Below are 13588 nucleotides of genomic sequence, written 5' to 3'. Positions count from 1 at the left end.
TGTTGAGCAAGAATTCCCCTTATGTTATGGGGAGTGTATACTTCTAGTGGTGCCCCAAAAGTTATTTTTCGGGCCTCTTCTACTAACAATGCTGTTGCTACCAGAGCTTGTAAGCATGTTGGCCAGCCCTTGCTAACTGGATCAAGCAATTTGGAATAATATCCCACTGGCTTTCTGCTTCCTGCCCAATCCTGAGTCAATACTCCATAAGCTGTTTGATCAATTGTATTAACAAATAATTGAAATGGCCTGTCTAAATCAGGAAGGCTTAAAACAGGAGCTTGCAGAAGGGCTTCTTTAACTTGCTCAAAATTTTCTTGATCCTTTTTATTCCATTTCAAGTGATTTGTAGTCAATTTTTCATATAAGAATTTTACTTTCCCACTAAATCCCTCTATCCACTGTCTGCAATAGCCCAAAAGACCCAAAAACTGTCTTATTTCTCTTTTAGTCCTTGGGGGTCCCATATTTAAAATTCCTGAAACCCTTTCAGGATCTAATTTTTTTCTTCCTCTGCTGATCCAATGACCTAAATAACGTACTTCTGACTCCACAAATTGTAACTTTGACCTGGATATTTTTAACCCATTTTTTCCTAAAAAATTTAAGAGCTGGATAGTCCCTTTCCTAGTGTCTTCTTCAGTTTCTCCAGCTAATAACAAATCATCTACATACTGTAACAACTTAATCCCTTTTGGTAACTCAAAAGACTTCAAGAGATCTTCTAATGCTCTCCCAAAAAGGTTTGGTGACTCAGTGAAACCTTGGGGTATTACCGTCCACCTAAGCTGTTCTCTTCTGCCTGTGTCTGGGTCCTCCCACTCAAAGGCAAAATAGTCCCGGCTACTCTCATCCAGAGGGCAAGTCCAAAAGGCATCCTTTAAATCTACTACACTATACCAAGTATAATTAGGGGCCAATTGGCTTAGTAAAGTATATGGATTAGCCACCACAGGAAAACGAGTAATGGTTCTTTGATTGATTGCCCTGAGATCCTGAACTAGTCGGTAACTGCCATCAGGCTTCTTTACAGGCAGAATGGGAGTATTATGTGCTGACATGCAAGGTTCTAATATCCCCTGGTGCCTCAAATTCTCAATTATTGGTTTCAAACCCCTCCGACTCTCTAGTGATATTGGATATTGTTTTACTCGAATGGGGACTTCTGGATTCTGTATTTCAATGCTTAGGGGCTGAATGTTTAATTTTCCCACTTCTCCAGAATACCACACTGTGTCACTAATTTCCTGATTATCTTTTTCAGTTAAAGAATAAATTTTAAGTTGTCCTTCACAGGGCTTTATTTGAATTCCCAGAGCTATGATTAAATCCCTTCCTAACAAGTTGTTATCTGCCTCTGGTATTAGTAATAAATCATTCAACTCGAATTTCATATCAGATTCTATTTGTACATCTTTGATTACGGGAACCTGAAAAACTTCCCCTTTAACCCCTACTACTGGGACATGCTCGGAGCTAACTCTACAATCTTGAGGCAGTTTTTTTACTGTGGACCTAGAAGCCCCTGTATCTACTAAAAATGTAATTTCTTCACCTTGAGGACCTACTTTTAATTTTATCAAGGGCTCTTTTGATGTTCTGGTCCCCATTAAATAAATGAGCCCCTGACCCCCCTAATCCTCTTTAAACATCTTTTCATCCTTCTGCCTCTTTTTGCAGACTTTCAGCACATGTCCTTTTTGGTGACAATAGAAACAAATAGGACCTGTACTCCTGGAAACAGGACAAGAATTTTGTAAATGTCCCCTTTTGTGACAAGAGTAGCACATAGGTCTACTGTTTTCTGAATGAAGTCCTGATCTTTTCTTTTTATCCTCTCCTACTAGATCCTTTGTGTTTGTGGCTGCTTGTGTTTCTTTAACTACTGCCATTAGGATCCTGGCTTTTGTTTTTTGCTTTTCTTCATCTCGTCTAACATACACTTTTTGTGCCTCCCTTAACAACTCCTGAAGCCCCCTATCCTGCCAATCTTCCAATTTCTCCAGTTTCTTTCTGATGTCCCCCCAGGACTTGGCTACAAATTGTGTTTTTAACAGAACCTGCCCTGCTGGAGTATTGGGGTCTATGCCTGAGTATAATTGCAAATCCTTTCTTAATCTCTCTAACCATTCTGCTGGGGACTCATCTTTCCCTTGGTGTTCACTCAGAGCTTTTCCTATATTTTGTCCCCTGGGCACTGCTCCCCGAATTCCTTGGATAATCATCCACCTGAAATCCTTCATATTTTGCCTGTGTTCTGCCTCCTGATTATTCCAGTTTGGATCTGCCATAGGCCATTTCTGATCTCCCTGATCTGGCCCCTGATGATCCCTATTCCAGGCCCGCATTCCTGACTGTCTAATCATTTCTCTCTCTTCCACGGTAAACAGGATTCCTAAAATAGACTGCAATTCCACCCAGGTATAAATATTCGGTCCCAGAAACTGATCTAGCCTCTCTGCTACTCCAATAGGATCTTCTAGCATCCTGCCCATCTCTTTCTTAAATTCCCTAACATCCCCAGTGTTCAGGGGAACACTCACGTAACCAATAGGTCCCTGCCCTGGGGCCAGATTTGCCATTGGAACCTCTCTAAGAGGGTATAATCTATCCTCCCTTCCTGTTCCCTCGTCCTCTTTGTCACTTTCTTCCTCCTGTCCCCTTCTGCCTCTAGTTCTGTGTGCTACTGGCTCGTCCTGAATAGGGGGTGCATCGGGGACCAGGGGCTGGACAGGCTGGACAGGCTGTCTGTATGGGGGTGGGAGGTGATCTAACGGGTCCCATGGCTCCAGCCGGTCCTTTTTTACTGCCTGTCTTTTTGTTAGCAAAGGGTATAATGAATAACCTTCCTTTTCCTGCTTTTGAACTATAAATTTACCCTCCCCTTCTGGAAGCCACAAGGCAGCATACTCACTTTCCTCCTGGTTAAAAGGTTCTTTTGAATTCACATATAGATTTAAAGCCTGACAAATCCAATCCTCACATGATCCAAACTCTGGCCAGTATAAATTGTCTGCACGGATCTTTTCTTTTGTCCACTCAAACATACAGTACTGTATCATTTTCTGCTTACTTTTTCCTCTCCGGGATTCACTTGTATCCCAGTATTGTAACATGATTCCCAGGGGGCTGTCCTGAGGAATCTCGCTCCCCTTCTGGGAAACCCCCTCTCGGTTCCCAGGCACACCGGGTTCTCGTGAACTATTCTCATAATTCACAACCCCTGGGTCAGAGATTTTACTTTTTTTCTGGCCCATCTCTGGCGGCAACAGCTTCCTGGCTCTCCCTCACTTGTTCTGCGGTTCAACTCCTTCCTTTAATATGCACTATCTCACTCTTCTTGCCAACCACTTGTTTCCTGACCACCTAATTCCTTCTTCTTTCTATCCTTTCTTCCTTAGCTTCTCTTTCTGGCTACTCTTCACAGTCCTTCTTGGTCACTTACTAGAACTTCCACCTTTTATCTTCCCAACAAATAGTTGAACCTAACTCATTCATTCCCTTCTCTCCTGGGAATTCTCAGAATGGGACTTTCCCTCCCGGTCCCTCCCGGGCTATTCACTCGCTCTCCCCAGTCGCTTCCCTCCGCTCCCGGCCGTTCTCCTCGCGGAGAGACGGAACCGCGGTACGAGGAGGTCCCGATCACTTCAGCTTAGGCAGCCGTCTCAGACATTCCTCACTCACACACAAGCACACAGCCGCCCCCTTTACCCAACCCCGTGATACTCACACAGCCCGTTTTCACACAGGGTTCTTGTGCACAAGACGTTTTACGGGCACCTTTCCCTTTCTGCCGGCGTTCCCACGGGAGCCTTCTTCTGGCGCGCCTCTTTGTAGCTAGCTTCTTTTGCTTATGCTTTATTCTAATTTGGAACTCCTTCTCCAGGAGAGCCTGGTCTAGCCTTGGGACCACCGTAACAACTGGTGGGGAGCTCCTTCCCAAAACTAGCCACTCTTCACCTGGACTGGAGTTCCCGGGTTTCGGCACCAAATTGTTATGAATGGTTTTCTTTTCTTTTTCCAATTAAACAAACAACAATTATTAAAAGTAACAACAAATTTTTTAATAGTAACATTTATAAATGAATACAATCAGAAGTATTAAAGGTGATTACAAAAATTATTGAAACTAAATACCATCCAAGTAAAGTATTACAATTGTATAATTTGGAATGGATAAAATTTGAGAGTAAGTGTTTTAGTATAATCGAGGTTCGTATAAAGCATAAGCAAAACCGACCGGGGGTACGGGGAGGGGCCTGCCCTTCCTCTCGTACCAAAGCATTCGGGCTAACAATCCCACTTATATACTATAGGTTACAAAAGTTTCTAGAAAGCTCCTCCTAGTTTCTATTCCTAAGATCTACGTAACTATACTGCACGGCGCATGCTCTACTAATGGGTTGGGGTCTCTTATCCTTTTAAGGGTCTTATTTCCGGTGAAGGTCCATCATCACCTTCAGTGACCGAGGTGTGACCTGCAGGTAGCGCAGGCGCCCTGTGTGACTGAGCAGATGTTTTCCATAACATGATTTTAATTAAGTCCCATGCTTGTGATCATTCCATTTTTGACAGCTTCAAGGTTGAAGCTATATTTCTAGATGCCGCTTATCAGACCTTCGTCCTTCGGCTCTTCTTATCTGATTTTCTTCTAACCTCCTTCTTCGACTCCCAACATCTGGGAGATGTCTTTTATCCTGTCTCACCCATCTCCCCCCTTGTCACTCAGTAACAATAGTCTTTTATTGATCTAAATACAATTTTGTTAATATAGTTACAATTTAATTAGCACGAATCACATTTATCACAGTCGCTTCCAGTCCAAACCATTCTGGGATTCTAGGATTCATGGAAGGCCCTTTTCCAAGTGAAGTGTTGTATCTCTTGGCTCCCAGCTTGTAGTTGCCAGTTCTTCTGGAAGCAGGCGTGGCGAAGCAGCTGTGATGAGCCATGGGTTCTCAATAGGACGAGTGTGATATATTTGCAGAGAGGAAGGCTGCAGACAGATCTTCAAGGTCCAGGTAAAACAAGCAAAGGATTGAATAGAAGCCAAAGATTGGTTGTGTTAGTCAGTTTGCTGGCTGTTGAAATGGCCCCAGGTAATTTTCAACATTTCTAATTTGGATTTGTTTGAGTAAAAAATGAATGTGTTACCTCCAGCGTAGGCTCTCCAATGCATCTCCATGTGCTCCCATCTCTTTGTTGTATATCGGGTTCTATTAACTGAAGACAGAATCATAACACAGTAGTAAAACATTTAGAGGTGTAGTTAGCCAGCTTCAGGAGTTTTCAACTCAGCTGTTGACTTTTCTGGTAACTGTAGGCAAGGCAACACAATCCAGTTACTCCACTTTTCCTCTCTGAGGAAAAGATGATTTTTTTTTTTTTCTCATTTTGAAAATAGCCTTGAATGAAGAGAGTTATGCACGTGGCATGTAGGATTCATTATTTTACCTTTCTCTTCTGCTGTCTTTCGCGTATTGGTCTTTTTAAAATTTTTTTGTCGCTGTTCTCCATTCAGTAGGTTTGAAAGAATTCTAATTGTTGAGATGATGGTTCTTTGAAGACTCACTTAGCCCACCTTTTGGGTGAAGGAAAGAAGAAGACAAGGTCCTCTAGGAAGAGTAAAAAGCATACTTTCAAGAGACATTCAGAGATGTCTGCTGATGCCACGCAATTACCGTGTAATCAGCAGAAATGTGTTGGAAAAACACCCATCAGTGACTTCACAAGAAAGCCACACTCAAGACAGGTAAAGAACAGAAGCATAAAACCCCAAAGGTATGAAATGGACAGATTTTCATTGGGAATGAGCAACTCCTGAATTCTTGGTTCTAGAACTAGGGGCTTGTAATAAATAGACTGTCTCCTTGCCAAACGTAAACTTGGTGTCATGAACTGCTCACTGCCCGTTGAAGTGCAGGGCTAGTAGACTAATATTTGCCATGGCAGGCATATTGTATGGCTTTCCTGTTAAAAAGAAATTGGTTTTGCTCATAGCAATCTAGATATGTACCCAGTCTGACACCTATTTTTTAGGCTATATTTCCAAGTAAATGGCTTCCATGATGATGCAGTAAGTTTATGTCATGAACAGGAATGAAGTGATTGCATGCATCCTTTTTTACCCTAAGCCAGCTGCTGAGTAATGAGACAGAGACTCTCACTGACGCCAAGGAGTGCCCGTGCTTTTGGGAAAAGCACTGGGCAGATAAAGCCTATTTCCACATTTCTTGCTAGCGTCTCCTTCAAAGTTCATGGGTTTGTGCATCTTTTAGAGCTGTTCTAGATGTTCTTTGTAGTTTACATGTACTAAATGTAGCAGGTATTGCTTTCATGGCGTCCTACTAGATTTGAAGTTGGGATCTACTCAGGCTTCAATGTCTCAGAAGAAGCAACGTCGATTCTTTGAATTCTACTCTTGAACGTGAGAATGCTACTTATGTAGTTAATGAATTAATTAAATCGAATTCACTTGAATGGAAAAATTGTCTTGTTCATGTAGATTTTTAACTTGGGAAATTGATATTTGAGTTCTACTTTTCATTGTTGTTGCTTTTCTGTATTCTTTGATTGCACAGATAGCAGATGTACTGACCAAGTATTGTGTGAAACTGGAGGAAATGTCCTTCCTCTTGGCAGCTGATGTTCACAAGCTCATTAACGCTAAGGCCATGGTAAATGTTTTACCTGGGGCAAGATAGCAGTCTGAATATTCCTAGAATGTCTTTCTTTCCCCAGATGAAATTCATTTTTTCTGCCTATCAATCACTGAAATATAGAAGAAATTTCTACTTGACGGGGTATTGGTTATCATTTGTGTTCTTTTCTCCCCTCATTTTCTGTAGAAGAGACAATTTTTGGTTTGTTTTTGCATGTTGTATGCTGCTTCTACTTCTGGTTTTGTTTTTTAATACACAGAATATAAACGGAGCACTGCTGGATAATGAGAGGGCAACTGCCAAGCTACTCTTGAATCGAATGAAATCAGAGCTTGAGAAAGAAAAATGGCATCAACTGAAATGGCAAGGGACTGGAAGCTCATGCAAAAGAAGTGTGGAGTTCAGAGTTTCAGGTCAGAAATTTGGCAGTCTTCTTTTGGACAATGAGCAACACCAAGAGGCTAGTGTTCACTTTTGGTTTCTGTTAAAGTAATACTTGATCATTTTTTCTTTCTACGTGATACCACGTATGATATCACATATATCATGTGATTCCATTCTACATATCTACTTTCCATCCTGCAGAGAATTTATGGCAAGTGAAGAAATACAGAATCCCCCAACTGTGAATATGGAAATGGAAAAGTTGATAAAGGAGCAGATGGTACTCAGTGAAGAGAGACTGAAGGTTTTGCAATATATCGGGTATGGCAAAAGAGGGTATAGCATAAAGGAAAACAATTGTTGCTGGAGTTAATGAAGGACTTGGCTACAAAATGCACTTTGCTTCCTGTCAATGTGTGATTGCTAAATGCAGCAGTAAGGCAGGGTCTACATCTATTTCTGTACAGCTCTTTTGAATGGAAAAAATGCATTCTTGATTTTCAGTGCCCCAGCTACACTTAATAGGTGGCGATCAGGCTCTAAAAATGGAGGAATGCAGAAGTAAATCTCGAAACATAGCAGAAATGGGCAAAGAGGGGTGGAGAGCTAGAACTTGGTGTTTTTGTCAAGGCATTTTTTTCTCCATGGCGTGGGATTTTATTTGCGGAATAAATGAAGAGAGGAGTCTGGATAGAAATCTAACGTTGCTACGTTTGAATATCCATCCTGAACACAAGACACATTGGTGTGGGTGCAATGCATTACGATCTTTACAGGGAGGTTTTTTACGGTGGATGTAGGAACCAGGTAGATGACAGTTAGTTCCTTATCGGGCAGTAAACAGTTGGCCTTGAACAACAACAATCTCAGGTTTATTTTCATTGCCAAGATGGCTGTAAATAAAAGAACGCCCAGTAGTATGGATATTCGGATTCATAATTTTATATTTGAAGTACTGACTGGTTTGTATTTTAGGATACCTGACTCTTGTTTCCTGCTTTGATAGCACCCTGTTGCCTCCAACACGTGCCAAATCTGATGGAAACAAATGGTGCAGAACTCTGGAGAATTGAAACAAAAGTCTAGGTAGGTCGGGAAATCCTAAGAACAGTCTGGAATTCAAGCAATATTTTCTTTTCTCCTGGGCAACGATGAGGCAGACGGTTGCTTTGAGAGTGCATGTTTGCTCTATTCTTTGTTCCGTGTGTTGCCACATACCTTCTCAGTTGCTTGGAGGTGGCAGTAAGAGCCAAAGAAGCTGCCTGTGGCATGGCTTTCCTTTGGCCAGTACAAACACCTGTGCATGGGGAGATCTAGCAGGAACTGGCTCGGTTAGAATGAATCTGGGGGAAATCAAATGTTAATTTTGACGTGGATCCCTTCTCAGTCATACAAAAATACTCCTTTTTAACTCCTGGAGAAGAAGAGGGGAAGTATGAGAAGAAGAGGGGAAGTATTGGAGATACTTCCTTTCTCTGTGTCCTTGCAGCATGCCTTCCCGCTCTGTGTCTGCCTTCTCTTGCTCCAGAGCACATCCAGTTGGGATGTTTGTAGCCTGTATGGTAGCAAAGAAGTTGGTAGCGATTGTTAAGTACCTTGCTACTTTGAAGCATAATGATAAACAGCTGTGTATGAAAATGTCTTGATTTCTTTGGCTGGTAATGTCTGGTGTCTGTAGGCACTGCTGGCATCTGTTCCGTGTGCTGAGATTCAGCACATGGCCTCTGTCATGTTTCCATGTCACACTGCACTGTGAAAGATGGGAATTTTGACTGTGGTCTGTTCCGTATCATTCAGACAGCCCTAATGTGGAGTGCGTGGAGAAAATGAGCATCCAGTATGAGCTGGTCGAGGGCAAATGTCAGGAGAAAGGGCAGATGTGCAAGTTGAGTGCCACAGCTTTTGGCTGTGATAGCCGTGGTCCAATGTGTCATTAGAGAGAGTAAAGATGCACCAGACAGTGAGATAACAAGTGGAATTCCTTTTTAACCTCCGCCTTACTCTGTTCAAAAAGTAAGCCATCCGTTTGGTTTCACAGTAGTAGTTGGTATTTGTGCTTGAAATGTGGAAAAGCCGTAACAAATGCCAGTAATGAAGGGAGTGCTGTCCTACATGAATGTGGAAGATGCAAGGAGCCTCAGCCCTTGTGCTAAATCTGTCTTATCTTGGGAAAGAAATTCCACCTCTGCCTCAATTTCTCCCTTTGTGTCCAACCAGATGGTATTGTTTAGTAATCTAATATGGCATGTGGGAGGCTGAATCTATCTCTGTCCATCACAAGAAAAGAAACACTACGTTTAGCCAGGCTCTCTGAAAGCCACACAGTATTTCTTCTGTGCATGTCAATAATTTGTTCTTCTTTTCCTTCAGATGACCCTGTTGGATGTGAACATTTGCACAGCAGAAGATGCTGAAGTTGTGCACTCCAACATGCTTCAGATGACTGAGAAACGAAAATGTAGGTTTGAAGAAGAAGTGGAGCACGTGGATGTACGTTTCTTTTATTTGATGACATATATCTTCATCACTCCTTGGGATTAGTCTGTTCTTCCTGTGCTCCCACCTGCAATGCCTTCTGCGTGGTAGGCTATTGATGTCACCTTAGAAAGAGGTCCATAGTGTGACAAAACACTCCAGAGAAACAGTTTGGTGTGGAAGAGTTTCATGTGGAAGTGTTCATAATTCTTGTGTTTATTATTTGTAATAGAAATAGATTGTATTTTTATGATCATTTCTATCTGAAATACATAGGATAGCGATGAATGACGTATGGCCCAGTCTGCTTAAGATCAGACTTCAGGAAGAGCTGGAAATGATCTCCCAAATGTCTTCCAATCTTTTCTATACATAAAAAAAGTCGGGCAGTTGTTTCTAAAGGGATAAATTATAGAATGTGATTTGGTGCTTTATGGTGCCAGAATAAACAGAAGTTTTGAGAATCCGCATTCTTACCAGTTTACTTGGAGACTGATTTTTTTTTACTCTCCAGATAGAAGACGCCATGTTGGATACCAGTCGTAAAATTCCAGGCAGCCTTTTATCATGTTACATATCCTCTTACTCATTCATTTCACCTTCCAGCAGTTTAGAAAGAACTTGTTCACTTGAACGTTTTTCTTTGGAGTGATTTGAAGGAGACGGCTAAATGGCCATAATCCAGGTAGAAACATAAAAACAAGGGTGTGCTATAAAGACAGGACTTCTTAATGCAAAGAGCCCTCTGAAATTCAAAATACCTGCTGTAAAATTAAAAATGTAATCTTTGACTTTTAGATGGGAATTTCTCCTCTTCAGTTTCATTCTGTCAGGTGCATTTTTGCTAACTGCTTGATTCACGCTGAATGGACAGTCCTGTCTTATTGTTGGTATGGCAACAGCGATAGAGATCACTGCTGCTTTCTGTAGAAAGTGGCTGCAAGTTGCTATGACGAGATCTTGTGCGGGTCTAGAGTCTGATTGGATGTGAGGTTCTCATTGTTTCAGAACACCAACTTGGGGTGGCAGTGTCAGAGGTGTTCATTATCTAGGAAGATTTTCATAGGCGATGAGTTTTGCTGAGGTAGCTTTCTCTTCTGGGTGTAGAAGATATGTGCATAATTAACTTCCTTGAATCCTAAAGAGCTGGGGAGATTTTAGTATCTACGAAACCATTTTTACTAGCTTTTTTATGTGGCCTTAGATGATGAAAGTGATCTGGATACAATCTTAGAAAAAAGGCAAACGGTGAGCTGTGAGGAAGAGCTGAAGGAGTATTTGGAGAACACCCTTTCTTCTTGAGATCAACTTAGAACAAGGTATGAATTTGGTATGTTTTGTAAACTTAAAAGGTAGAGCATCTTTGAACATTGGTTGTACTACTTAGGCCTTGTTTTAATGCTGTTGTGTGAAGGTATGGAAAAAGAGTGCTTTTCACTTCATGTAAGAATATAGAATAATGTCCCTACTGAACAAGGTTAAGGCAAATAATGCCCACGGTTTAGGAATGGGACAAAGGAAGACTGCTATCATTCAAAAACCATAGCACATCAGTATTACTGTGCATACCGTCACATCCATGCCTTATTCAGAAGGTAAAAGTAGTAGTGCAGATTCTTGGACCACCGGAATCAGAAGTTGGTCTGCACCATCATCTCTTCACTCATAGATTTGATCTCATTCAAAGTTCTAGGAACTCAGACGTTTAAGACAGCCAAGCACCAGCAACTTTAAAAACCATCTAAAAATGGGTACAATACCGCTCTCCTTCCTGAAGATCTTAGCAGCAGCTCTGAAGCCGTAGAGGAAGCAGCACTGTTCACACACCCAGGAGGTCTTTCCTACCTGCTCGATCAGAGGCACATTAGAAGAGCAGTGTGGACCTGAGGGGCAGATGCACATACCTTCACACACCTCGCAGTGGGACTGTGGTTAGAGCTGGAGGTTTGATACTCTTCCTAATAATTTGAGCCGTTAAAACAAAGCCAGAGGTAACAGACCAAGTGAAAATACAATGCCAGGTTGCGGAAAGAGAATGTTACCTATCTGAACTCGTACAAAAATTCCCCATCATTCTCTTTGTTTAGGAGACCAAGCCAATGTCCGTGTAAATGAAAACAAGTGTGAATATTGATTTTTCTTGAATCAAGACTCAGCTTTATGTCCAAGTCAAAGGCAAATAAACCAGAAAGGCTCCGCTGAGCACAGTGCAGAACTAACATGGAAGACAGTCATTTGACCTCTTATGTAAGCAGTGTTGGTGTGGTTCCCCATCCAAAAGGAAGGATGTCAAATGCTTCTTTGGAAATATTTTAACTTCTCTGCGTTTCTTTCTTTGTAATGAACTAATCTCTAACAAGCCAGGACGTGATTGTGTTCAGTAGAAACAGATCAATGGCAACATTTAGCCTAAAGGTTTTATGAGATTGATCAGGAAGTTCGATTTCGATTTAAAGGCACTGTAGTCATATTTAATTTTATTTCTCTCCGCACTTGAGTCTCTTAAACAGGGACCTTCAATTGGACAGGAACGGGACACTGAAGCAAATTGTAATGGATGACGTAATGGCTTACCCAGAAGCATTTTGTGGGAATTGATTTCTTCTAGGTATCCATCAGCCAGCATTTTAGTGTGAAGGGAATCTTCAAACAGGTAAAACAAAAATTCCCGTTGGTTTCAAACCTGACTGCTATATTAATTTTTCACTTTGGAGAAAATTTTCATGACCTTTAAAATTCAGACTGTATCAAGTATTGTTTCAGCCATTGAAGAAAGTGCTTTTGATGGAGATAGGAGAGGGAAACCAAAACATTTCTCAGAGCCACACTTTGAGCTCTGTCCTTGTTACAAACGGCACTTGAGCAAATGCATTTGCCTTTGGAACAGAAAACGACAAGGTAACAGGCTTATCATTACGGATTTGAGTGTTCCAGGTTCTTTAGGTAGTAAGTGATCTATTCAAGATGATCTCTTCCTGAAATAGATCCATTTTGAGAAGGGATATGGATTTCTTAGAAGAAGGCAAATCCCTATGTTAAAACGGTGTGGTGGGTGTTTTTTGTTGTTGTTGTTTTGCTTTTAGAACTTGCAAGGCACAATCGACTTCATAGCTGGAGATGCAGATAAGACCACGACATTCCAAACAGGTGTTTCTTTTTGGTTGTTTTTCAATCTGTCTATCTTTGGATTGTAACCAGTAGAACTGTGCTTGAACTGGAAAGAAGTAGCGGAGGTTTCAGAAGTGGAGCATGCGGTGGAACAGTAAGCTGAGAGCATTGTGCAAGGAGAGGAAAGAGGGGAAAATGGTAAGAGTTTCCTGAGTCGGAAGGGACCCCTAGGGATCGTCAAAGTCCAACTCCTGGCCCTGCACAGACACTCCAACAGTCCCACCCTCTGCATCCCTGAGAGCATTGGCCAAACGCTCCTGGATCTCTGGCAGCCTTGGGGCTGTGCCCATTGCCTGGAGAACCTATTCAGTGCCCGACCAGCCTCTGAGGAAAAAAACCTTTCCCTGATAGCCAGCCTAATCGTCCCCTGACACAGCTCCTGGCATTCCCTTGGCTCCTGTCCCTGGTCGCAGAGAGCAGAGAGCAAAGCTGTCCCTGTGCTGCCCTTGGGAGGAGCTGAGAGGTCCCAAGTGAGGTGTGAGCTCAGTGTCCTCTCTGCAGCTGAACCAAATGCCCTGAGCCACTCTTTGTATGGCTTTCCCTCCAGCCTCTTCGCTATCCCTGTGTCCCTCCTTTGGACATTTCTCCAATAGCCTGAGGTCTTTCTGACGCTGTGGCATCCAAAATTGCCCCCAGGGCTTGAAGAGACCGCAGTCCCAGCCCAGAGCAGAGCGGGACAATCGCCTCTCTCGAGCGAGCGGTGCCAGAAGATAGGGACAGTTGTCAAAAAATCAGCTGGAGAAAGAAATCTAACAGAGAAACGGGTGATCTTGGCACAGGAAATGGAAGAAGCAGAGGAAGAAGAAGATGAGGAGAGGATTCCTTGTAAAAGTGAAGAAAATGAGCATGCAGAACAGGGACTAAGCATTATGCAGGTAAGTGAGCAAGAGAATAAGTTT

General features: G+C 42.2%; 1 long non-coding RNA gene across 1 annotated transcript; it reads left to right on the top strand.

The window, feature by feature from the left end:
• The first annotated feature begins 7265 nt into the window (after positions 1-7265).
• Positions 7266-9596, top strand: LOC148225197 (uncharacterized). The gene is made up of 3 exons (XR_015802191.1): positions 7266-7367; positions 8053-8132; positions 9417-9596. It is a non-coding gene; the product is annotated as an uncharacterized LOC148225197 (long non-coding RNA).
• The last annotated feature ends 3992 nt before the right edge of the window (positions 9597-13588 follow it).

The sequence above is a fragment of the Sturnus vulgaris genome, chromosome 1, assembly GCF_052056855.1.
Source record: "Sturnus vulgaris isolate bStuVul1 chromosome 1, bStuVul1.hap1, whole genome shotgun sequence".
NCBI lineage: Eukaryota > Metazoa > Chordata > Aves > Passeriformes > Sturnidae > Sturnus > Sturnus vulgaris.
Note: the sequence above shows the minus strand (reverse complement) of the source record. Positions and strands in the feature narration are given on the sequence as shown.